Source organism: Gymnoscopelus microlampas (genome assembly GCF_963454915.1).
Source record: "Gymnoscopelus microlampas genome assembly, chromosome: 22".
Classification (NCBI taxonomy): domain Eukaryota; kingdom Metazoa; phylum Chordata; class Actinopteri; order Myctophiformes; family Myctophidae; genus Gymnoscopelus; species Gymnoscopelus microlampas.
In genome coordinates, this window is record NC_139959.1 from 30,791,456 (window position 1) to 30,819,018 (window position 27,563).

The following is a 27,563-nucleotide window of genomic DNA, read 5'->3' on the forward strand; positions in this document are numbered from 1 at the left end:
CTCCTCACAGCCAAAGCCTTTTCCTTCCTGACTGATATGTCTGCTCACTCTACAAGCTCAATATCATTTACATAAATGGCTTCAGCTTTCATCGTCGTAAGATAAGATATACTTTAATGTCGCCGTAGGGAAATTAGTTCTGGGCTCCGTCCCGCGGTTCCACCGAAGATAAAAGTCATACATCAACATGTTTTAACGGGGATATTGTATGTTTTCTGTTATTGCCCATTGTGGAGGGGTTTGCTAGAATATTGCTGCATGCAACAATTGGTGGAAAACACTAATCTTCATGTTTCAAACCCCCAAATGCAACTTAAGCGCAAATGATGGCTTTTCCCTCAAAATACACAAAAATTATGGTAAAACATTCACTATGGCTGAACAGGTTGTAAGATGGAAATCAGGAAAAAATATTGTGTTGAAAGGTGCAAGCAACAGGGATCTGTGTTGAGTTTGTGAGATGGATCGTGTCCAATACTATATTTTTCTTTCCTAGCATGAAACTATGGTTATATATATTGTAGCACAGGGACCTGTTACAACCGTCATCTCATGAAAAATGAAGACGTGATGTCCAAATATTCCTTTTTCAAGCTCCCAAGCCACAAAGAGGAGACAAATACACACACGAAAAGCAGCTTTGCTTGCACCACAACTCGAGTGACATTGTTTCCCTTCCCCTATTTGCACGTATAGGCTACTAATGTCACTAAAACAAAACAAAACGTAAAGTTGGTGTTTAATGAGGCTGAAGTTTCTATCAGGATGAAATCCGAATAATAAACAGCATTGACATTTTTCTCAACCCCATCATTATTTTTTAGCCGATCTACAAGCTCACAATGTGTCGCATCATGGCTCGTTGTGAGCTTGTACATCTGCCATTTTCATGAAGTGACGATGCTCTGGGGGGGGGGGTTTCCCCGTTTTCCCCCTCCAAAATGGACTAGTTTATTGTCTTCAACATGGGGTCTAGACCCCTAGGGGGTCCTCAGAGTTACTACAGGGGGGGGCTGCCAAATCTTTCTGTGATATGATATTTTTTTACATTAACCACTTGAACCCTAGCATCCCTTTTCTGAGCAGAACTTTAGCTAAAAATAGCAGAGGTGTTGTGAGCTTGTAGATCTGCTACCTTTGGCAAAGAGGTTTGGTGTTTAGGGAAAAAAAAGTTTAAAAAAAAGTTTAATCTACAACACAATTGTATACATAGTGGGGGTCCCTGCTTCATCTCTCTCTCAGCTAGGGGGTCCTTGGCCTGAAAACGTTGGAAGACCCCTGAAACAGATTATTCTTTTTAATCTATTAAATCGATCAGCTCGGTCAACTGTTGCACACCTAATCTGGTTTCTAGCTAAAAGAAAAACTCTGGTGGCCTTACAATGACGGTTCTAACTTCCCTTCACCCCCAGATGAGGTGAAACCGACCACCCCGCTTCAATCTGTATTAACCCATTAAGACCGGGAACGCATCTGTGCGTTATTATTAGATTGCTTTGGCTATTCAAAAATAGCAGATATACAGCTCATGAGCTTGAGCTTGTAGATCTGCTATTTTAGAAAAACAGTGAAAATTTGTGCAAATCTTTGAATATATAGGCTATATTTTTAAAGTGATTTTTTTTACTCAAATCTCTGCTTCTGAATCGTAACAGTTTTTTGTATTGTTATAATTGTTGCTATAATATCAGTGATTTGCAACAATGTTCACGATTTCTTTAAAAAAATAACAGATCTGCAAGCTCGTAGCACGGCACCGAGCTTGTAGATCTGCTATTTTTGAATAGCCCAAAGAAATCTAAAAATGGCACACAAATGCGTTCCCGGTCTTAACGCGTTAACGTCTGCTCCCAGTGCGTTCGCCGTAACGCAGTATAGTCGCTATGGTTCACCCGGCGGCGTGACCGGGGCTCTGCTGCGATGATGGACCGTCCCTGTCAGGGCTAGTGTGTCTGATGAAGATGCCGCTCTGGGGTCACGACTCTGCACTCAGGCTCCGGGACGGGAGTCGTGCACGGTGATGGCCATCCATCAGGAGGAGCGCAGCAACACTCGGCGGCACCGTGTGCTTTTTTTTTTTTACAGCCGAGACGAAGGGCTCTTACTTTGTGGGATTAAGACCGGTCTTAACCCATTAAGACCGGGAAAGCATCTGGGTCATTTTTTTATTTTTTTATTTGGCATATTCAAAAATAGCAGATGAGCTTGTATCCACAAGTTTCCTAAAGGGCGTTGTTGTGGGCATCACTTACTGTCGATTTGATCAGGTATCAGGGATCAAATCGACAGGAAGTGATGCTCACAACGCCCTAAGAAGCTTGTAGATATACTGTTTATTTTTTTTATTTATTTTTTTGTGCAAATATTTGAATATATATATATATTTTTTAAGCAAACATCTTTAACTCAAATCTTTGCTTCTGGGGGTCCCTGGAACAAAATATTTTGAGATGGGGGGGTCCACGGCCAAATACATCATGTTGGGTGGTCCTTGACTTGAAAGAGGTTTTAAGCGCCACTGATATTAACGTTTTGTTTTTTCAAACTGTTAGAGATTTAGTAGACATTTTGAAGCAAAGATTTCAGTTACAAATGCTCGCTTAAAAAAAAAAACATTTTTATATTCAACGATATTTTTGATATAAATAGATTTGCACACATTTTCACGATTTTAAAACAAAACAAATAGCAGATCTACAAGCTCATAGCGCGGCACTCGGTGCCGCGCTATGAGCTTGCAGATCTGCTATTTTTGAATAGCCCAAATTCCCGGTCTTGAAGGGTTAAATGGGGGCGCTTGCGTCCGGGATCCAGCCATCTAAACAAAGATGACATGATGAATCGGGGCACGGGGGCAGCCTGCGATCAATAGGCGGTCTGGCCCATGCATCACCCACGGCAGGACATCTGTATCCTGGCTCTCCATCACCCCGTGCTGCTGCTGCTGCCTCTGTGGGATATTCTATACAGTCAGCTGCAAATATTAGTTTGACCCTAAAAAAAAATGGGAACAAAACGGTTTCTCAGCGGTTTATTGTAGTATCAGGTGTAGGCCTACTTAAAGGGATAGTTCACCCCCAAAATGACCTTTTTTCTATCGATTATTAGTCACCCCATGGTGACTTGAATTCATGGATATGTATTGTGTTGTATTTGTGTTTTTGTCGCGTTCCTAAGCCAATAATTTGATGACCGGCAGTGAGACACAAAGAGTCTCATTTGCGTCTCCTGCCGGAACCGCTGCCTACCGGTCTGCTTGTCATCAAATTATTGGCTTAGGAATGCGACAAAAACAAAAAAAATGGGGTGACTAATCGATAGAACAAATATTTTTGTTGGGGTGAATTATCCCTTTAATAGCATATCAATAGTCCAACAAAATCTTACCACTAGAAAGGTCTAATTTTCAAGTTGCCAGCCGCCAGTTCCTTTAAAAGACCTCATTATTTAAATGTTTGATTCTGTCCTAAGTAGCTTGATAGGCGTCATATTCGGGTTGTTTTCATGATTCTGAATCCATTGCAAGCATTTGTTTTGCACCAAGACCAGTCCTTGGTGGAAAAAAAACTCAGTCAAGGCAAGACATCTGTAGTATCACTCTGATGCTACTGCTGCAACAGTTTGAGCATGTTGCACTAAATCGTAACTTGCTTTCATCCACTGTCTGTCCGTACGTTCTCAATGTGATATCAGTCCAACCTGCAGTGGTGGAAAAAGTATGTTTTACCAGAAGTCCAGAATTCAAAATGTACTTGAGTAAAAGCACAAAAGTAGAAAAATACTTATTATGTAGAATGTCCCATTTCACAAGTTTTCAAATGTATAAAATGCATACAAATATTTTGAAAATAGCAGATCTACAATGTGTCGCATCGCGATCGGCTATTTTCAAATGGCCGAAATGTATGTAGGGCTGAGGTGGGTAATGTATCTTTTGTAATAATTCAAATCTACAAAGTAACTAGTACGTTTTCATATAGGCCTAATTGTAGTGGAGTAAAAGTGCAATATTTGCCTCTGAGATGTAGTGGAAAAGAAGTGAAACTACTGGGAATTGGAAACACTCCAGTAAAGTAAAAAAATACCTCAACATTGTAATTAAGTACAGTACTTGAGTAAATGTACTTAGTTACTTTACACCACTGCGTATGAGTAGTGACAAATAAATCCATGATTCTTCATACCCTGTGTGTGCAGTCTAGCCTACACCATCTCGGGACTCCTGAATAGGCTCTATTCACAGCAGCCATATTATGAAGACATTCACAGGTGTTACCAATGATACTAATGAAGGCTCTGTTCCATTCTGGTCAAACAGAGTCAGGGTGCTGATATTGTCTCTGCTACACCAGTGGGTCTAAAGTTGAGGTCCAGGGACTCTCATGGGGGCCCATTACGGGTGTGTAACTCTGAGAGTGTACAAATGGAACCAAATGGACCCGTAAGGGTCCATTTGGTTCCATTTGTACACTCTCAGAGTTATGGGGGTCATGGAAACCACTGTACTCCACTAAATGGAACAGAGCCTTCATTAGTATCATTGGTAACACCCGTGAAGGAAGTGATAATATGGCTGCTGTGCATAGAGCTTATCGCTGCACCCTCCTGTGTAGCATCATCAAGGTCTTGAGCTCTGCAGTGTTGAGTTAGCTCCGCTGTTGTGCATCTACGTAGATGGTGCGCTTCTTGCGTTTCCTGGCTTTGACCCGGGTCAGCTCCCACGGTGTCGGTTTGCTTACCGGGCCTGCCTCACGCAGTGCCCTGCCAGCCTCACCCTTCTCTCGTCTCTGACCTTGGTCCCCGTAGAGAACCACATTTGCTCCATCCATGAGACACCTAATCATGCTATTCGTAGCATTCTTTGTGTATAGACTCCATCCAGGGCCCTTTCCTGTTGTGCTGTGAGGGTCCATGTCTCTGCCCCATACAGCAGTACTACTGACTACACTGTAGCCAGTGAGGTAACATAACTAAGTACATTTACTCAAGTGCTGTACTTAAGTCCAATTTTGAGGTACCTTTACTTTACTGGAGGATTTCCAATTGTCTATATTTTTGCTTCTACTCCAGCAACCTGCGAGATGACGCAGGTTGCTTGTTTCTTCCATAGATGGCAGGTTCTATGGAAGAAACAAGCAACCTGCGTCATCTCGTTCTGCACGAACAGTCGCTCGTTCGCGACATTCAGTGCATGTTTGAGTATCATGAGACTCCACGATGAGCAGTAGTAGAGAAAAAAATAACTTTGCATCGGTTATAATAGACGATTTTCACTCTTACACAGGCTCCCATTATGCCAACGGAGGGGGTCGCCAGACTGGACTAAGGGGACTCTCTGGAATAACTCAACGTCCCTTTCAATGTTGGTGAGTGATTAGCGACACATCAAAGATAACACTTAAAATGTCCGGATCTCTCCTTTAATACTTTTACTTTTGGTACTTTAAGCACATTTTGATACCAATACTTGTGTACTTTTACTCAAGTACCGTACATTTTGAATTCCGGACTTTTACTTATAACAGAGTACATCTACATTGCAGTATTGATACTTTTACTTAAGTAAAACATTTTAGTCCTTTTTTACACCACTGTCATTCAGCAGTACAAACGGGTGTCCGAAAACCTGTTTCAAAGATGCTATCTGTTTGTGGGTGTTGTCAAATTAGTTGTCAAATAATTGTCACGGTGTTCACTGATGCTAACAATCTCCCTTGCTAAGGCAAACTAATTAAAGTTAACCTGTTGGTAGCTTTTTATTTATGTTTACACGCACTCGTTGACAGTATCGACCAATGCAGGCACTGCACCACTGAATCCGTCAATTGTGTGTGTGTGTGTGTGTGTGTGTGTGTGTGTGTGTGTGTGTGTGTGTGTGTGTGTGTGTGTGTGTGTGTGTGTGTGTGTGTGTGTGTGTGTGTGTGTGTGTGTGTGTGCGTGCGTGCGTGCGTGCGTGCGAGCGAGCGAGAGTGTGTCATCGGTCAAGCTTTCAGGACTGGCATCGCATGTCCAATGTTTTTCTTTGTTCTATGTATGCAAGCTAATTAATTAATTAAGCATAAATAAAATTACTCCTCTATTGAGTGATGTTGTGCATCATGGGATAGTATTATGGACAAAGTAAGGTGTTAAATAACGTTAACCCTGATATATGTATGCCTAACCTCAGCCCTTACCTCAAACCATAGCCTTATATTAGAGAGTTCCGCCACTGAGGGGGCAGAACCAGCGTCGGTCACATGGGTTCATGTAAACTGGCAATAGTGACAAACGCCCATAGACTTCCGTTTTAGGGCTTTGTCACTATTCGCCAATAGAAGGCTATGTAGAAGACATGGCCCGAAGACGTAACTCTCCTTGAATGGCTCTGCCTTCATTTTTGTTTTGATGTCCAACCTTGGTCCCCAAATGTGGCCTTTGTTCGACACACACACACACACACACACACACACACACACACACACACACACACACACACACACACACACACACAGCAATATATCACACTGGCTTTTTAATGCTATTAAACAATGAAATATCACAAGCCGGTGCTTCGTTGAGGGGCCCCATGGAATCTTTGTTACTTTTCACACACACACACACACACACACACACACACACACACACACACACACACACACACACACACACACACACACACACACACACAGACTTATCCATCACAGACGGCTCATAATGTTCACATATGTCAAGCCATCTCTTTAACCCCGGGGCCTCGTGACATCTAATTCAGCCTTACACTGGCTCCATAATGACAGTATTGATTTGCCTTGTGTTGTTCTCTCTCTCTCTCTCTCTCTCTCTCTCTCTCTCTCTCTCTCTCTCTCTCTCTCTCTCTCTCTCTCTCTCTTTCTGTCTTCTGAGAAGAAACAGGAGTGATTTTGGTTCAAGCATGTATCGCTTTTATAGTGCTGAGATCTCGTCTTTCTTTCTTTCCTCGACCCCGCCCTCTCCCAGTGTTGACGGGTTCAGATGCAATAAGCCGCATGCCGTAACGATATAGCTGTCACAGCCTGTCACCGTCTTAATCATTTGTCTTGTCATAATTTAATTCTATTAACCATTTAACAACCCTTTCTCTTGTCTGTTTCTCAAATTCTACTATACATGCAGTGATGGAAAAAGTACTCAAATGTTTTACTTAATTAAAAGTATCAATATTGCAAGTACTATAAGTACTCTATAAAACATTTACTTGATTAAAAGTACAAAAGTATTGATATCAAAATGTACTTAAAGTACCAAAAGTAAAAGTACTAAAATGTTTGAAATTAGCAGATCTACACAAGCTCATTGCGACGCGTTGTGAGCTTGTAGATCTGCTCATTTCAAATGAACAGGTAGAAAATAGGGCTAAAGTGGTTAATGTATGTTTTACAATGTCATAATTTATATCTGCAAAGTAACTAGTAACTAAAGTGTTCAAATAATTGTAGTGGAGTAAAAGTACAATGTTTGCCTCTGAGATGTAGTGGAGTAGAAGTAAAAGTATAGACAATTGGAAATACTCCAGTAAAGTAAAAGTACCTCAAAAGTGTAGTTATTGTACAGTACTTGAGTATATGTACTTAGTTACTTTACACCACTGTATACGTGTGGTGACAGTTGGCCCTGACAAGTAGTAATACAACTACACATACGTGCAAACATGCACGCACACGCACACACACACACACACACACACTGACCAAGCCTCCAGCAGAGCCTTGCACTCCGTCAAAACAAAGTTCCCGTTGCCTTAACGATGTCTCCAAGGCAACAGCATCCGAAAAAAAGAAAGAAAAAAAGAAAACAAGCCAAGGAAACAAACAAACAGCAGCAGCCTTAATTGGCGCTGGTTAATAAGTTTATCTCAGGCACATGCTTGGCTGACTTTTATTATAGCTCGGAGGGGCTCTTGTATTCTCCCCGGGGCCTTTTGTGAGAGAGATTAAAATGAAGAATATATGGTGTTGATGAAGTTTCGGGGGGGTTATTAAAAAGGGAGCGCGTGCCATCTCAAAGGTTGCTTGGTAAGCAGTGGTGGAAAAAGTACTCAAATTCTTTACTTAAGTAAAAGTACCAATACTGCAATATAAAAATACTCTGTTACAAGTAAAAGTCCAGAATTCAAAATTTACTTGATCAAAAGTACAAAAGTATTGCCATCAAAATGTACTTAAAGTACCAAAAGTAAATGTACTAAATATTTGAAAATAGCAGATCTACAAGCTCAAAACGCGTCGCATCTCGACCGGCTATTTTTTTTTGTAGATCGGCTATTTTCAAATAGTCTCTGTATAAAATAGGGCTAAAGTGGTTAATGTATGTTTCATAATATCATAACTTATATCTGAAAAGTAATTTGTAACTAAAGTTTTCAAATAATTGTAGTAGAGTAAAAGTACAATATTTGCCTCTGAGATGTAGTGGAGTAGAAGTAAAAGTATTGGAAATTGTAAATACTCAAGTAAAGTACAAATACCTCAAAATTGTACTTAAGTACAGTACTTAAGTAAATGTACTTAGTTACTTTCCACCACTGGTCATCTCAAAGGTTGCTCGGTAAGTAGAAACCTTGTATCTCCATATTTCAACTCTTCATGTTCTTACGTTAAGTTAATGCCCTACCTCGTCATACTAGTGTCATGCAAAAGTACCAAAGAAATAGCAGATCTACAAGCTCACAATGTGTCACATTAGGTGAAAGTGAAAAGTATACCCGACAGCGACAATAGCGTGTCTTGATTTTCAGTCGGGGGGGGGAGGTCCAGGTCCAGGAACAGGAACTCAAGGCACATTTTGTAGGTAAAAGTCCTTTATTATATTTGGGCTACGGACATTAACAAAACATCAACGCGTGTCGGCTTGCACCTTCTTCAGGGTGTAATGCCTTAAAATTGTTCTTATAATGGATCCCCGGCTAATAAGCCAAACATGCCTTAATACATTGTAATTGTCCTCTATAACTAGAACAACTAAAACGCCATAAATATTATACTTATTTTAGAAACAGTAGATCTTTTACTCAATAGGGGCAATGCCCGTCTCAAAGTTGATGATGTCATCTGTCCATGCGTGGTCTAGCCCCATGGATTTTATGGAACGCATGTGCCATAACAATATATTTAAAATATTGATTTGATGCTCATATTAACCTTAGGAAGTATTACGTTTTATTTTTTTTCATTTTTTTCCCCCACATGCATTCCATAAATTCCATAGGGCTAGACCGCACATGACATCATCAACTTACGACGGGCATTGCCCCTAAGGTGTTTTTAATTTTACGTTTTAGTTATGAAGGACAATTATAATGTATTAAGGCATATTTGGCTTGTTAGCCAAGGACCCTTTTAAAAAACACCAACGTGTGTCGGCTTGCACCTTCTTCAGGGTGCAATGCCTTAAAATTGTGCTTAAGTACAGCATACTTGAGTAAATGTGCATACTGTACGTTACTTTCAACCTCTTGACTGCGAGCGTCGTTTCACATCTGGCGCGTATCAAAAGCCCCATGATGCATGGGGTGGTAACGTCATAACGCACTTACTGTAAATCACATTGTCTCATCTCTTGGAATATCATTTTTAAAAGGAAATCGATGGGAAAACAATTACACTGCCAGCCCAATTGATTTGGCCTCATAGCAGAGACTGGTCAAAGACACATAATTCAGAGAGACATGATGATGTTCACAGCTCCTCAATGACTCACACAGAGACAGAGACAGACACGGTGACATCTATTGTTCTGGTGCTCTGTGATCCATTTTAGTGAATAACAATCTGACAAAGGGATTCCCAAACTGTGGTGCGTGCACCAGTGGCGTAGCCAGAACGCTAGCATAGGCTGGGCCTAGGCATGAGTGGGTGGGCACACATGTGCGCGTGTGCATGTGCGTGCTAAAATGTGTTTTGTTGGCGGGTTTTGGGTACTTTTTTTGTGGCTTTGTGGCGGATTTCGGATACACTGTTATCAAAATGGCTGAATATGATATAAAAACAAATATATCTCTGCTGTCCAGCCCGAAACTGCTAACTCCAAAACGCTCATTGTTCAGGAAACGAAAAAACAAAATATACGTTTTTCAGAAAATGAAGAAAACCTTATATTTTTAAAACAAAGCAATACTACCTCGTCAAAGTTGGTATAGTGACTGTATATTGTGAGATACTTGCATGTGTCATTATATTATCAACACTTTACCCAAATCGCGGGTAAATCAACACTTTACCCAGCGTGAGTGGAGTTAGAAGTTTCAGACGAGCAGAAATCAAGCTGAAATGGAGTTGTCCAAACAACAGTAGCTCCACTCGCTGCTGAGAGAGGTTTCAAAAGGGTACAGATTCCCAAAAGCTAACAATGGATCTCCAAGCTCACAATGCATCACAACAACGTGTGAATTAATGCCCTGATGCTTCATGACACTTATTATATAGGCCTACAACAACAAACAGGACTTTAAATATTACAATAACTTCTGCTAAGAGGTAGTAGAACACTAGCGTGACAGAAATGCTATGAACGTCTTTCTTCTTATCACAATGCTCTCCTCATTAAACACTTCATAGATTTTAGAAATATAATTACTTGTTTTCATAACATTAGCGTCAGTGCTGTTTGATAAACAGGTACACTGCATAGTTTTAACAGACTACGGGGAGTCTGTTTACGTGTTGTTCCTCCTCGTTCACTGCGCACCGCGCACTGCTAATGCTGTGCTGTAGCACTGTGTAGAGGAGAGGGGGGAGTTGTTTGTTTTTGACGGACAGTTTGAGGATCCATTGGATTTGGGAGTTTTCGTCTGAGGCGCTTTTTAATACTTTTCATTGGTTCAAATGTTTAGATTTTTTACACAGATGTGAAGGGTGTTCAATAGCGTCGATTTATGAAAAAAAAAAAAAAATGAAAATGGAGTTAGCTGGTCCCGGCTGGACACCGACGATATATATATATATATATATATATATATATTTTTCCCCCCTGTTTTTTGGGGTGGGCAGAAAAACTAAATGGGTGGGTCCAGGCCTACCTATGCCCACCCGTAGCTACGCCCCTGGCGTGCACCCCCTGGGGTGCGCAAGCTGCCTCTATGGCATTGGTTCTCAAACGTCCCCCCCCCCCCCAAAAAAAAACACAGTTCAGTAAGGAACACTCACGTCAAAGTAGATGTAACCATTTATTGCATCAAATGGAATACAGTTAAGCTTGGCGTTAAAGGCCCCGCTCCTGGAGATATTCCCTGAATTTTGTCCAAGCAGCATGCTAAGCAAAATCAGGGAATGTTAAACAAAACCCCCATAGGGATACGGGAGGCATGCGTTAATCCGACAGACCTTTTCTCCGACTATGTGGCATCCGCGTGCGGTTAGGGTTAGGGTGCGGGTTTGGTTCGGGTTTACTGTTTAATGTCGGAGCACTGCGCTGTCGGAGGAATGCGCTGTCGGACTAACGTATTGCACCCAGGGATGCAATATCAAACAATATAAGCAATACATTGACATATTAGTTTGAATTAGCAGATATAAATCACTATCACTAAATCAGTATTTGAGCCTATGCCAGATTCTAATCAAAAAGGTGGAGGCTGGGGTGGAGGAGGCAGCTAACAGCAGTGAAACAGGCACCAAGACAAGCAGAAACCTAGTGAACGCAAAGCCGTATTTGAAGGAACCTCTTTGTGAAGGCGTGAGCTATTGGAGTATATGAATGTGTGACGTAATGACCAGCAGAGCTGTGAATGGGGAATAGGAGGCTAGGCTGATGATCACATCAGCTGACTGACAGCCGGTTACAGCTGAGGCGCGGCAAGACTTTCGTGTCCTGCACGAACTAACGCTATGCTTCATTTTGAGAAACACTGCTCTAGGGTGTAATGGTGCTGCATTTATCTGAGCTTTGACATTTCACCTGAAGTGACCTTTGACCTTTCACCAAACAAACGATCAGTTCACTTTTTTATTCTCAGACCACGTGAGAAGGTCAGATTCTGTCTCTGGTTAACATTATGGTAACATTTTACTGTGTCAAATTGTAGAAATCACACTTCACAATCACCTAACAGGATTACAGTAATAATGGTTTTCAAATATCATACGATGATGATAATAATACTTTAGTATCCTTTAGTTGTTGACATTGATATTACCAATACATCAATGAATGATCCATTTTGTGCTCTGCTTGGGCCTGCTTGAGCCAATAGGCTCTATGCACAGCAGCCATATTATCACTTCCTTCACAGGTGTTACCAATGACACTAATGAAGGCTCTGTTCCATTTAGTCTAGCACAGTGGTTTCCACGACCCCCATAACTCTGAGAGTGTACAAATGGAACCAAATGGTCCATTTGGTTCCAGTTACACACCCGCAAGGGGCCATTTGGAAGCCTATGAGGGTCCCTGGACCCCAACTTTAGACCCACTGGTGTAACACAGTGTTTCCAGTGAGTCAACATGCAACAATATCAGCACCCTGACTCTGTTTGACCAGAATGGAACAGAGCCTTCATTAGTATCATTGGTAACACCTGTGAATGTCTTCATAATATGGCTGCTGTGCATAGAGCCTATTAGAGGAGGGTGGAGGGCTGCTGCTAGGCAGAGGAATATTAACATGCCACAAATTCAGCAGTGTCCATCCTCATGGCTGTGTTTCGACCATTTTTGCACCGGTAGCACCTTTTTCTGCGGCTAAGACGCGTATCCTGCCTCCAAGACACGGCAAACGAGATGTGTTGCCACCTGGTGACGCTCGCCTGTCAGGAGATTCGATTATAGGCTATGACGGTGACCTCACCTCACCAGCCGCCCACCGCCGGTGTTACACTCGCCTCTCTCGGAGGACACCGCGAGGAAGGCCACGTCGGCCGCACCTCTTTCCTGCCGATAATAAGCCCATTAAAATGAACGACTCCGCTCAGACCCGCGTATACTGTACATAATCGTCAATTAGCTGCCGGCGTGGAGACGGCACCTTCGCTAACCTCCAAGAAGCACTGCTGCCTGGTGCTTCATTATACGGCGTGTGTGTGTGTGCGTGTGCGTGTGCGTGTGCGTGTGCGTGTGCGTGTGTGTGTGTGTGTGTGTGTGTGTGTGTGTGTGTGTCAGTGGTGTAAAGTAACTAAGTACATTTACTCAAGTACTGTACTTAAGTATATTTTTTGGGGGGTATTTTTACTTTACTGGAGTATTTCCAATTTTCAGTACTTTTACTTTTGGTACTTTAAGTACATTTTGATACTAATACTTTGTGTACTTTAGTACATTTTTTAATTCCGGACTCTTACTTGTAACATAATGTAACGCAACGTAATATTTCTACAATGCAGTATTGATACTTTTACTTAAGTAAGAAATGTGACTACTTTTTCCACCACTGGTGTGTGTGTGCGTGCAAGTGTGCGTGCGTGCGTGTGACTCTCCACTTGTGATCACAGCTGGTGCCAGAACATCAGGGAGCGCCGCGTTCATGAGCTTCACACAACGAGGTGACATGGAACGTTCCAGTGGCTCCATGACAAAAAAACAAGTCTTAAAAAATAATTTGTTTTGTTTTGTCTCGTTTTTAATGGCACAGTTTGAAAAGCAGAGAGAGAGAGAGAGAGGGGAGAGAGATCGAGCTTTGTTCCATGGGGGCAGGCGGATCATGCATGCAAAGAAAAATCGTCGGCGCGACGACAAAAGGAAGAGATAGCTTTAATCCCCCCAATAAACGTCCTTCCCTGTGTCTTTCATTTGTCTACCTGCAGAGAGAGAGTGTGATGAGTAGTGGACTGAGGGGGTGTGGATGGCAGATATCACAGGAATAAGGACGTGCTTTCTATTCATACCGGCTCCCCTCCCCCGTTAATTAATAGATTATTTACACATGCACAGCTCAAAGCCCAAGCTCATGCCCATTAACTCGCTGACCCCTCTCTCTCTCCACTGCCAGGTGTTGTGCCGAGATGTGTGACTCGACCCCCCCCCTCCCCCCTCTTTGAGTTCAACTCGTTATTCTTGGTAATGTAATATCAAATCTGCATCTTCGTCATGTCAAATTTCGATGTAATTGACATTGAACGTAATTATTTTCACATTAGACCCGGTCCACCGCAAGACCCGCATGCGCTCTCTCCTCACCTGTCGGTGCACCATAGTCCAGCCAGTGGTGGAAAAAGTACTCACATTTTTTACTTAAAGTTGTACTAGGTAACTTTAAAAAAAACAACTAAAGTTAAATTGTATATCTTTTTAGAGTGGCAAATGTTTCACAACGCCCACTGCATGAATTTCACCCTCGAAAGCCTTTTCTATTATATTTTCTATTGAAAAGGTGGCGGGCCGCCCTTCCCGCGAAAATGACGTCATTCGGCCCGAAAACAGAAACGGAAATGCACCGGTTTCCTGTTTGGCCAGGAACTACCGCACCGGTTTCCTGTTTGGCCAGGAACTACCGCACCGGTTTCCTGTTTGGCCAGGAACTACCGCGCTATTAACAAAAAGGAATCTCACGCTGTTTTTAAGACATTATAGGATTTGAAGATGGAAAAACAACAGCAAAAGAAAACACAGCTCACGGTAACTAATGCTGCACTGGCCAAGAGAAACGATCCGCAGATCGTATAAAACAATTAAAAGAACGATTTTTGAAACGCTTCCGCATTCCGGTGAAAACAAATGGAATTCTGGGTAATGCAGGACTACGGAAAATACATGCAGTGACGGTAGTTGTATTGCTTTAAAGTTGTACAGTGCAAATTAAAAAAAAAACGATTTTTAGCAGCCTCTGCTGGTCATTACCATCACTGCAGGCCGTTCATTTATTACTGCGTTACCCAGAATTCCATTTGTTTTCACCGGAAGACGGAAGCGTTTCAAAAAGCGTTCTTTTAATTGTTTTATACGATCTGTGGATCGTTTCTCTTAACCAGTGGAGCTTTAGTTACCGTGAGCTGTGTTTTATTTTGCTGTTGTTTTTCGTTCTTCAAATCATACAATCTCTTAAAATCAACGTGAGTTTCCTTTTTGTTAATAGCGCGGTAGTTCCTGGCCAAACAGGAAACCGGCGCGGTAGTTCCTGGCCAAAAAGGAAACCGGTGCATTTCCGCTTCCATTTTCCGGCCAGATGACGTCATTTTTTGCGGGAAAGTCAACCCCGACAGCGCTCAATAGAAAATATATAAATAAAAGGCTTTCGGGGGTGAAACATTTGCCACTCACGAAAGATAGATAATTTAACTTTAGTTTTATTGAAAAAGTTACCTAGTATTACTTTAAGTAAAAGTATCGATACTGCAGTGTTGAAAAACTCTGTTACAAGTAAAAGTCCGGTAACCGAAATTTACTTGAGTAAAAGTACAAAAGTATTGGCATCAAAATATACTCAAAGTACCAAAAGTAATAGTACTCAGTAATATTGTCCCATTTCACGAGTTCAACATGTATAACAATCTTTTGAAAATAGCAGATCTGTGCTCGGGTGGCGCAGTGGTAAAGTCCCTGCCCATCACCACGGAGGTTGTGGGTTTGAATCCACCGTGGTGCATCCAGCTTTGTCGGGCATCTTTGCGAACACAATTGGCCCGCGTTCGGGGGAGGGAAGCCGGGCGGGGAGGGCTGGGGCGGCACCTGTCAGCGGGGAGTGTTGGGTGGGAGGAGTAGGACGAAGGCTCTACGTCCTACCGGTGGGGGCTCCTCACTGGCAGGTGAGTCAGAAGGATACGACAGCAGTGACAACACAAAAATGTGTGTGGGGACTCTGGGGAGGAATTCATTTGCATAACAACTAAATTGGGGAGAAAAAGGGGTACAAAATAATTGGCTACTCTTAAAGGAGACATCCGGGCATTTTAAGTGTTTTCTTTGATGTGTCGCTTATCACTCACCAACATTGAAAGGCTCGTTGAGTTATTCCCATAGAGTCCCCTTCGTCCCGTTTAACGACCCCCTCCGTTGGCATAATGGGAGCCCGTCTCTCCCAACCTGGCAACTCGGTGTTGCCAGGGAGAGAAACAAGCAACCAGAATTAACTCGTTCTGCATTAGCATTAGCTCGTCGGGAACTTCAGCGCCTCTTAGGGTCTCATGAGACTCCACAATGAGTACTAGGAGAAAAAAAAACAGAGTTTGCATTTGTTAAAATAGGCGAATTTCTGCTTTCCACGGGCTCCCATTATGCCAACGGAGGGGGTCGTTAGACGGGACGAAGGGGACTCTCTGGGAATAACTCAACGACCCTTTCAATGTTAGTGAGTGATAAGTGACACATCAAAGAAAACACTTAAAATGCCCGGATGTCTCCTTTAAAAAGAAAAATAGTAATAATAATACAAATTTTATAGCAGATCTACAAGCTCATTGTGAGCTTGTTTTCAAATCGTCAAAATATATAGAGCTGAAGTGGTTAATGTATGTTTTCATTGTTTTGTGATAATAAAATGATCTAAATATGCAAAGTAACTAGTAACTGAAGCTGTCAAATAATTGTAGTGGAGTAAAAGTACAATATTTGCCTCTGAGATGTAGTGGAGTTGAAGTAAACATACAGAAAATTGGAAATACTCCAGTAAAGTAAAAAAAAAATCCTCAAAAGTGTACTTAAGTACAGTACATGGGTAAATGTACTTAGTTACTTTACACCACTGGAACCATCACCTACTAAAAAGCCATCGTATTTAGTGGATGGTTCTCTGTGTTCCTCATAATATGGTTGTAGATATAACCTTTTTTGTTGTGCTTTTAGGATGGTTCTTTGAGGGTACAGAGTTATGTCACTGTTACACAACACAACGCAGGCAAATTCACACCGCTACGTAATCATGGGCTCAGACCTGAATTTCAACAGCAATATTAACTCCAAAGTCAGCCTACTATCACCATACATAACAAGGATTAAAGGAGCTATGAGCTTGTAGATCTGGTATTTTCGAAAAATCGTGAAAATTGGTGCAAACCTTTGAATATATATATTTTTAAGCAAACATTTGTAACTCAAATCTTTGCTTCTGGGGGTCCCTGGAACAAAATATTAGAGATAGGGGTCCGCGGCCAAATCCTTTTGGGGGTCCTTGACCTGAAAACGTTTGAGAACCACTGGTCTCGGACGTTCCAAAAATCGGGATCAGCAACGGACCACAAAATCCGCCATCGGTCGTCCCTCGTCAGAGTGCGTTTGGTTGGACAGATGCACTTCTTGAATCAAACGGGAACGGGGGCAACAATTTGATTGCGCTGTTTTACGATCTCCCATCGATCTATACACGACCGGATCAACAGAATAAAGATGTCCACTAGACATAACATCACCGCTCTGTCGCTCTCCATCTTTATATCGCCACACATTACTAATAGGATTTGTCACAGACGGGAAAATATAATGATCTTTTCCCCCCACCATATCCTAGCACCATTAAGCCACCGCTGGTTTTTGTCCCTCCAGTTTGCGTGTGCGCGTGTTTGTGTGTGTGTGTGTGTGTGTGTGTGTGTGTGTGTGTGTGTGTGTGTGTGTGTGTGTGTGTGTGTGTGAGGCTTACTGCACCTTACTTCTTCCCTTCCTTCGGAAGGTAGAAATATTTTATTACACGGTAATTTAAGACTTGGTTCGTTCATCTCCAAGTGTCGCCGACGGACAGACAAATCACACAAAGGGGATGCCCGCTGATATTTTCATTCCTCATCTTCCAAAGCCCAAACATTATCCTTCTATTATAATAATCTGTGTTTTATTTGCATTTCTTTTTCATCCCACCCCCCCCCCCCCGGAGGTGAAACACAGCCGGCGTTAGACATGGAAAAATCCTCTCCAGCCGTCTGTCTGTCTGGGTTTTATGTGTCTCGGTTTCAGCGACGGCCCCCGGGGGAGATTCATCACCTCCCTTGCGTCATTGTTTCCGTTTTATGACGTCCATTGATCAGCCGAGGTGTATACGGCCGTTATTGGCCACATGAAGTATATTATGGAGGTTGTAGCCCCCTCCCCCTGCCCCTCTCGCACCCTGGCCCCGCTAGGCTACTACTACTAGGCTAGGCTACTACTAGGCTACTAGCTACTAGCTACTAGCTACTAGACTACTAGACTACTAGACTACTAGGCTAGGCTACTATAGGCTACTAGTATGATGACGAGTGATTATCAACCTTTTTTTTTAACCCAGTGGTTCTCAAACCTTTTCATGCCCAAATTATGTACTGTAGTTTGATAACCCCCGATCCCCTAAACAAGATTTGTGTGGTTAGGATGTTTAGATAGCAGATATATTATAAGCTTGTAGATCCGAGAGTGCAGATCTACTATTTTCAAGTAGCTGATGGGTCCATTTGGTTCCATTTGTACACTCTCAGAGTTATGGGGTTTGTGGAAACCACTGTGCTACACTAAACGGAACAGAGCCTTCATTAGTATCATTGGTAACACCTGGGAAGGAAGTGATAATATGGCTGCTGTGCATAGAGCCAATAGACAACATTGAAAAAGACAGTCCGGGGACGCTGTGGCCCTCGGAGCGTGTCCTCTCCTCCGTGTCATCAGTGCCCATACCCTAGGTGGGGTTGGTGAAAGGGCCTCTCTGTGTGGAGTTTGCATGTTCTCCCCGTGTCTCCTAGGGTATAGTTACCCTCACAAAAACATGCAGTAATTCTTGTCTCTATTCTGCCTCCCCCTGCGTGGCGCCTAATGGAGGGGAAAGGAACTGGTTGGAATAACGTGTTCCTTCCACGCGCTACGTCCAGGGCTGTATTAGCCATTGGGCCGCAAGGCCTAAAATTAAATGTATAGGTTAATCAAATATCAAATGTGTGTGGGCCCCTCCTCTGTATTTACAGCAGTGGTTCTCGCTGGGTCTGAGCCTCAGACCCAGGCTACTGGGGCCCCCTGAAGGGCCCCAGGAGCACTTGTCAACTGTTTACTGTTATGCCTTTTATGGTGCGGCATTATTATTACATGTAAATCCTGTACAATAAAATGTCTGCAGGTGCTTTCTTGACCCACACATGATCATTAAACCTTAAAACCACAGTGGGTAGTGCGTGTCGGGGGGGAGGGGGGCGCGGGACGGGGGGGGGGGGGGATCATATGCGCACAGGATTACATAGGCAATTGACAAAAAAATGGGTTACTAAAATCGTGGGATAAAAATGTAAAAAAAAAAAAAGAGTAGTTGCAGACCTACATGGTTTAGAACCCCATTTAGAACATTTACAACATTTAGCCTGTGAGCTTGTAGATCTGCTATTTTCAAACATTTTAGTACTTTTGCTTTTGGTACATTTTGAGTTTGAGACCTATACTTTTGTACTTTTACTCAAGTAAATTTTGAATTCCGTACTTCTACATTGCAGTATTGATACTTTTACTTACGTAATGCTTTTTCCACCACTGACAATACACACATAAACTGATGTTCATGTTATTAACCCAGTCAATATGTCTTTAAATCTTTTCACGCATAGCAGATCTACAAGCTCAACGAGTCACAATGCTTGTACAGTATGCTTTTTAAAAAAAAATGTTTTTAATGAAAAATGTCTTTTATGTCCAAAATAGTGGTTATGAATGGGTGACACTTTGGCTGCATAATGGCCGATCCCGAGAAGAATCTACTCTAAACCGGCATAGCGGTTCGGCTCTAATTTTGTTGGTGGTTTATTGTTTTGTGAGACAGACCAGACATGTCTGATGCAAAATGATCCAATAAAAGTGCAGTTTAGTTTTATGGTTATTATTATTATTGCGTTGATGATGTGACATAATGAACGTTGAAGTCCTCTCCTCGCATTAATGATGTGCATAACCTGGCCTTCAAACAATGCATGTTAAATGAACGGCTTGATTGAATAAATGAATAGAAATGAACGCATAAATTACCAGGATGTTGGCTGTGTAGACGGCCCTGAGCTGTAGCAGTTCAAGGCCTTTTACAACCTGCCCAATGCTCATTATCGTTTTGTGGGATTAAATGTAAACCCTAGCGTCCCTTTCAGCGAAAATAGCCAATCTACAAGCTCACATCGTGTCACAAGGCTATTTTCGCCGAAGATATTTGGTGTAAAGGGAAAATGGGGACTATAGACCACTGGGGGACTCTGGGTTTAAGCAACCCGATCTCCAGTTGTGGAAAAAGTACACAAATTCTTTACTTAAGTAAAAGTGTCAATACTGCAATATAGAAATACTCTGTTACAAGTAAAAGTCCAGAATTCTAAATTTACTTGATTTAAAAGTACAAAAGCATTGCAATCCAAACGTACTTAATAGTACCAAAAGTAAAAGTACTAAAATGTTTGAAAATAGCAGATCTACAAGCTCAGAACGCGCCGTAATGCGACACGTTTTGAGCTTGTAGATCTGCTAAAATAACCTAGGTATAAAATAGGGCTTAGTATGTTTTTTAATATAATAATCTATATCTGCAAAGTAACTAGTAACTAAAGTTTTCAAGTAATTGTAGTGGAGAAAAAGTACAATATTTGAGATGTAGAGTAGAAGCACTGAAAATTGGAAATACTCCAGTAAAGCAGAAATATATCATATATGTTTACTTAAGTACAGTACTTGAGTACATGTACTTAGTTACTTTACACCACTGGGTTAAAGTGGTTTTAACATGTGTCACACACACACAAGCACGCACATGCGCACATGCACACGCACACACACACACACGCACACACACACAATTTCCATATCAAATATGTTCCAAGGGATGTAAAAGAACACAGAAGGTTGTTTCTTCAGAACATGTTGCTTCGCAGTGTAATTCATTTCATCTCCCCTGCAGTGAGCATGTTCCAGAGAGAACACTGTCTGGGTCCCACTGGCTAATTGGGACTATTTATCTATATGAAATCTGTGGAGGGAAAAGGTCTCTCTTTCTTTCTCTCTCTCTCTCTCTCTCTCTGGCTATGAGCTTGCATTGTGGGTTATGTTTACGTGAACTTGTGCCCTGCTCAAAATTCCCAAGCAGAGTTTCTGATTGCCTCACCGCATATTGTCATCTCTAATGAATCGACTGAAAAACAAACAAACAAACAAACAATCACAAAAACCTGTGCACATTGTGACGTCCTCTTATGTTTAGCATGTGGGCTCTATGCACAGCAGCCATATTGGAAAGAAATTGGGCCTCTTCTTACTTCCTTCACAGGTGTTACCAATGATACTAATGAAGGCTCTGTTCCATTCTGGTCAGGGTGCTGATATTGTGCATGTTGGCTCACTAGAAACACTCCATTTTGGTTCCCAAATGGCCCCTTATGGTGGGTGTGTAACTCTGAGAGTGTACAAATGGAACCAAATGGACCCATTTGTACACTCTCAGAGTTATGGGGGTCCTTGAAAATAAGACAACCACTGTGCTACACTAAATGGAACAGAGCCTTAATTAGTATTATTGGTAACACCTGTGAAGGAAGTAAGGAAGAGGGCCGATTCATTCCCAATATGGCTGCTGTGCATAGAGCCTATTCAAAGCATTAAGCATTTACCCTTCGGGACCAGGGGCATCATTTGGGGTCCCAGAGGATGGCAATCATTCCTAAGTTGCGTTAGAGCGCCCCATGTGGGAAAAATAAATAAATAATAATAATAATAATAATTTTAAGCACATAGATCTACGGTTAATACACTCGACGGGTGTATTTGCAAACACGTAGATCTAAGTGTTTGGCACTCAATGTGTTAGCTCAAATTCATTATTGTCTCCGCCAGGCCGAAAGGCATGGCAAGACAATATGTTTTGCACCCTGTCTGTCCATCCGTCCTATTATATAGCGCCACCAGGAGGCCACAATAACCTACCTGACCTGACGGAGACCTGTGCCTTTTCAAGTTTTATAGATATTTTCCCCACCACAATTTTTTTTGCAGATTTATCTGATTTTAGAGTGCATCTACATGTGACACACATTTTATAGACATGCATTTTCTTTTGTCTGAAACCATACATTTGTCAACCACTTTCAACCTGCCATCATTATTGACAAACATTTTAAGTTGAAAGCCGATCTAAAGCCAAAATAGACGCTCTGCCACCCTCCAGTTTCTTTTCTGAAATGACACCTGTGCACTGGTGTAAAGTAACTAAGTACATTTACTCAACTACTTAAGTACAATTTTGAGGTACTTTAACTTTACTGGAGTGTTTCCAATTGTCTATGCTTTTACTTCTACTCCACAACATCTCAGAGGCAAATATTGTACTTTTACTCCACTACAATTATTTGAAAACTTTAGTTACTAGTTGCTTTTCAGAAGTAGATACAGAAGTAGATACAGATACACAGATACATATATTACATTATAAAGCATGCATTAAACCACTTTAGACCTATTTTATACATTTTGTGTGAGCTTGTCGATCTGCTATTTTCAAACATTTTAGTACTTTTACTTTTAGTACTTTTATTACATTTTGATACCAATACTTTTGTACTTTTACTCAAGTACATTTTGAATTCCGGACTTTTACTTGTAACAGAATACTTCTACATTGCAGTATTGATACTTTTACTTGAGTAAAACATTTGAGTACGTTTTGTTTGGGACAATTGCAGCGTAGAGAAGATAAAGAGGCACCGTGCCATGATGGCAATTTCACAGACACAGTGCTTTTGTGTCTCCAGACAGTTGAGAGGCTCTCAACAGCACTGAATTGCACCTGGAATTGCGGGGCTTTGGCAAGCCACTTCCCTGTGTATCGAGGAAACTAAATTAAATCTTAATAGAGGCGCAGCGCTCTATCATTTGCATTGATTGGCTGTGTCCGTGCCGGGCCAAGCCAACGTTACGTGCACGAAGACCATGAGGGGGACTGTAATGACAGCTTTGTGAGAGAAACAGTGCCATCCGTTAATGACAGACGTGCCCGTCCAAAATGAAGCTAGCGGCTGCTGCTTCAAACTACATGCAACCAGTGGTGGAAAAAGTATGCTCAAATTTCTTACATATAGGCTCTATGCACAGCAGCCATATTGTGAAGACATTCACAGGTGTTACTAATGATACTAATGAAGGCTCTGTTCCATTCTGGTCAAACAGAGTCAGGGTGCTGATATTATGCATGTCGACTCACTGGAAATGTGGGTCCAGGTACCCTCATGGTTCCTTGAGGGGTTTCCAAATGGCCCCTTATGGGTGTGTAACTCTGAGAGTGTACAAATGTAACCAAATGGACCCGTAAGGGTCCATTTGGTTCCATTTATACACTCTCAGAGTTACGGGGTTCGTGGAAATTGAAACATTTGAGAACCACTGTGCACTGTACACTAAATGGAACAGAGCCTTCATTAGTATCATTGGTAACACCTGTGACTGTCTTCACAATATGGCTGCTGTGCATAAAGCCTATTGCCTGCCATGAACGCATAAAGTCGTTTTATTAAATAGTCCACTTGTCCGCCAAGGACGCATGAAGTCGTTCTATTGTTTAATTGTGGTTTAATAAGCGATCGCGCTGTTTATTGTACCATCCTTGATTTTTTTTCTCTTCCCACTGGCTTCCCACGCATCCTTGAAGAAAATATCCACAAACCGTTTCCGGTTTCTGGTTTTTATCTTAAATTAACTGTTTTTTTCCTGGTTTTGGCTAGACATCATGGTTTTCACACGGTATAAAAAACGAACGGTAAGCTCCGGTTATATTTTCTTTCTTCTGGACGACGAACAGTTATCTTCTTTGTGTTTGCCAACGATCTGAAACCCGATCATAAGCTAAGCTAAGATGGTCGGCGGGGAGGGGGGTGAAAGCACAGCACAGCCAAACGGATATGACGGCTGGAGGCTGTTTGGGCTGTTGAAAAAACAGAGGGGGAGAGAGAGAGAAAAAACGTAACCCTTTGAGGGCTGGTCGATCTGTCGTGTTTGTTTATAAACACCATCCGACCACGGATTATAATGGATATAACATTTTTGTGCCCGGTTGAAAAGATTATAAAACACAAATCGCTGGCACTGAGGTACATTGGGGAGTACATTATGAATAAACTCTGGCAGGGAATGTGTTGTGAAAGTATCAATACTGCAATGTAGAAATACAGTAAAGTAAAATTACAAAAGTATTGGTATCAAAATCTACTTAAAGTACCAAAAGTACCCCATGTGTGATCAAAGTTAGGCAGGTTGTGAGCAAAGCTGAGCTTTTAGATGGGCTCCAAAATAATTAAGAACACTTTTGTGGTTGAGTGGTTAAAACCCTATATAGTTAGTTGACCGGGCTCTACGCCAGGTCCGCTAGTGTTTCCCTCCACATCAAATGTCTTCGCTGAAAACATCCGATCGACAAGCTCACAATGCGTTGCAACGCAACCCGTCGTGAGCTTGTAGATCTGCTATTTTGGCCAAAAGTTCACCACAGAATAGGCACGGAACAAGTGGTTAAAGGTGTTGGAAGAAAGAGTGTTCTTTTGGGGTGCTCTGCAGCGTAGTGTGCTTTCTTTGTGTAATTGGGCCATAATTAGTGACTGAGTGCACTGATGGGGAGAAGAAGGTGAGAGTGGGAACCTTTAGCGGTAGAGCTCTCCACAAATGAGCCCACTTTCCTTTTTGGAAAAATGTCAAGAACAGACCAAAGACTAAATTAAGTCTCTCCGTTGCCATATGCTTCCCAGATAAAGCAAATAAACCGACATTCTGTCTAATTAAAAATTGGAAGCAAATCACGTTTTATTATTCCAGGTCAAGAAGTATTTTTCTCTTTTTTTTTTCTTTTGTTGGCTGATTGCAGTGTTTTGATTTGATTTAATTCAGGTGTTTAATTGCAGTGAGTGCAATAGTTTCAGAGAGAGGTAATCATTTCATTTCAACAACTCCTATCTGAGTTCTGAATTTAGTACAGACAGTACAGAGTACAGACAACACAAACCATGACTTTGTTCCCCTTACAATTCCTATCGGAGGTGTTTTTGTTATAGTGGGGAGGAAGGCATGAATTATATACACTTGACTCTGGCGTGAACTGTAACGATTTGTTTCCTCTGTGCATACTACCTGGACAGACAACTCTGGCAGAGAGAGAGAGAGAGAGAGAGAGAGAGAGAGAGAGAGAGAGAGAGAGAGAGTTTTTTCGAGGAAGAGAGATTCCCTTTGTGACTTTATCGGAGATTTCTTTTTGTCGATGCAAGCGTGCAGCCGAGTTGCCACATTTGTTTGTTCTTTTTGTTTTTATCTTTTCGCGAAGACAGGAGACTTTGTTGTACAGAATTGATAGATCTACAGATATAGAGGAACAGGTCAATGTGAGGTCTCTTGGTTGTTAAGAGAGTGAAAACCCACAAATAGAAAATGATAAAGCTTATATATAAATATAAATAGGAGATGAAAACCCAGTCAGAATGCTGTAACTATAGGCCAGGCCAGCGATATTATATCACAGGAAGAAATGGACGCTCTGCAGAGCGGGGAATAGCATTTCTACAACATACTGTGTGTCAAGTCCTACTCCAAAGGACACAAGGACAACTGAAATATCCAACTCAATCAACTTAATTGAATCCAACTTTTTGTTTTCTGATTGATTGGCTTCATCAGTTGATTGGTCAGGTCAGTAATTAGGTTGTAAACCTTCAACGACAGAGAGAAAAAAAGTTGAACACACCATTCATTCATTGAGCTACACACCGTATCTGTCACTTTGGAACTCATTGTGGGTAGTCAGGATAAATTAAACTTCTTCGCTCTTTGGTCCATCACTAATGCTCCCCGCCAGTTCATCGGTAATAGGCTCTATGCACAGCAGCCATATTATGAAGACATTCACAGGTGTTACCAATGATACTAATGAAGGCTCTGTTTCATTCTGGTCAAACAGAGTCAGGGTGCTGATATTGTTGCATGTTGGCTCACTGGAAACACTCTGCTACACCAGTGGGTCTAAAGTTGGGGTCCAGGGACCCTCATGGGGGCCCATTACGGGTGTGTAACTCTGAGAGTGTACTGGAACACATTTGGTTCCATTTGTACACTCTCAGAGTTATGGGGGTCGTGGAAACCACTGTGCTACACTAAATGGAACAGAGCCTTCATTAGTATAATTGGTAACACCTGTGAAGGAAGTGATAATATGGCTGCTATGCATAGAGCCTATTCCAAAAGGAGTTTTGTCGTCCTTCCACTGCCTCTCCCTAAATGTTTGTTATCTTTGGTCTTGGAGAGTGGACCTCCATATCCATGGAGGTTTAGGTCGGCGAGAAGACCAAACATATTGGGACACTGTCACTGCAAAACAGCTGTTCTCTCACTTCGGATGGAGATTGGGACCCCGAAGTTGTGGCAGTGGCGCAAGAGAGCAGAGGAGTTTATGGGAAGAGGATAAAGCTGCCTCCATAAGCAGTACGCCAACGGTACAAGGCAAAAAAAACGGAGGAAACCTCTATTCCCAGAGCAGCAACTAGTAGATCTTTCCCAAACACTGAACACATTCGCATTTGGGAGACAGTGTTTGCTATTCTGAGCTTCAAGCTGACAGAACTCCAGAGATAATCTATTTGTACCTAATTTGGTTCAATAAATCATGTTTCGGCAACAATGACATTTGCATCATTTGCGGCTTTAGGCTCTAATTGTTTAGAGGCCCCTCATTGTGTGATTCAATGTGTTCAGGATTTTGTAATTTTGAAATAAGTCCCATTTGTGCCAAATGGCATGACATGTATATTAACTTGAGCATTTCCAAAGGAAAGGGGCAAATATTGTACTTTTACTCCACTACAATTATTTGAAAACTGTATTTACTAGTTACTTTGTAGATTTTGATTAACATTACAAAAGATACGTAACCACTTCAGCCTTATATACATTTCGGCTATTTGAAAATAAGCGATCTACGAGCTCACAATGCGTTGGGATGCAACACATTGTGAGCTTAGATCTGTTATTTTCAAAAGATATTTATACATTTGAAAACTTGAAATGGGACATTCGATAATGAGTACTTTTACTTTTGGTACTTTAAGTATATTTTGATGCCAATACTTTTACTCAAATACATTTTGAATTCCGGGCTTCTGCTTGTAACAGAGTCTATATTGCAGTATTGATAGTTTTACTTTTCCACCAGTGGAGTTGACTGTCGACGGCAAAGCCAAAACAAAGGCAGCAGAACATCACAGGGACATGTTTTTTTGCCAGATACCTGCGTTATTTGTGGAAAGAGCTGATAACACAGTCTAGCACACACGCTAGTATAATCACGGCAAAATATTGTGATTGCGAGTGCGAAGCAATTAACAAAAACAATTTTGCAAACAATTGAACAAAAAGCACATGTTCACACAGTTTGAATCACAGCAGTTGGTAGAACATTAGAATCACCACTTTGTATTGTCAAGTTATATAGGGTATTTTCCTCTGCATCCGATGACAACCTGTCAAATAACCAGTGGTGTACAGTAATTAAGTACATTTACTCAAGTACAGTTTTGAGGTACTTTTACTTTACTGGAGTGTTTCCAATTTTCAATGCTTTTACTTGTACTCCACTACATCTCAGAGGCAAATATTGTACTTTTACTCCACTACAATTATTTGAAAAATGTAGTTACTATTTTTTGGCATATATTATATATGATACATTATTATTATTACAG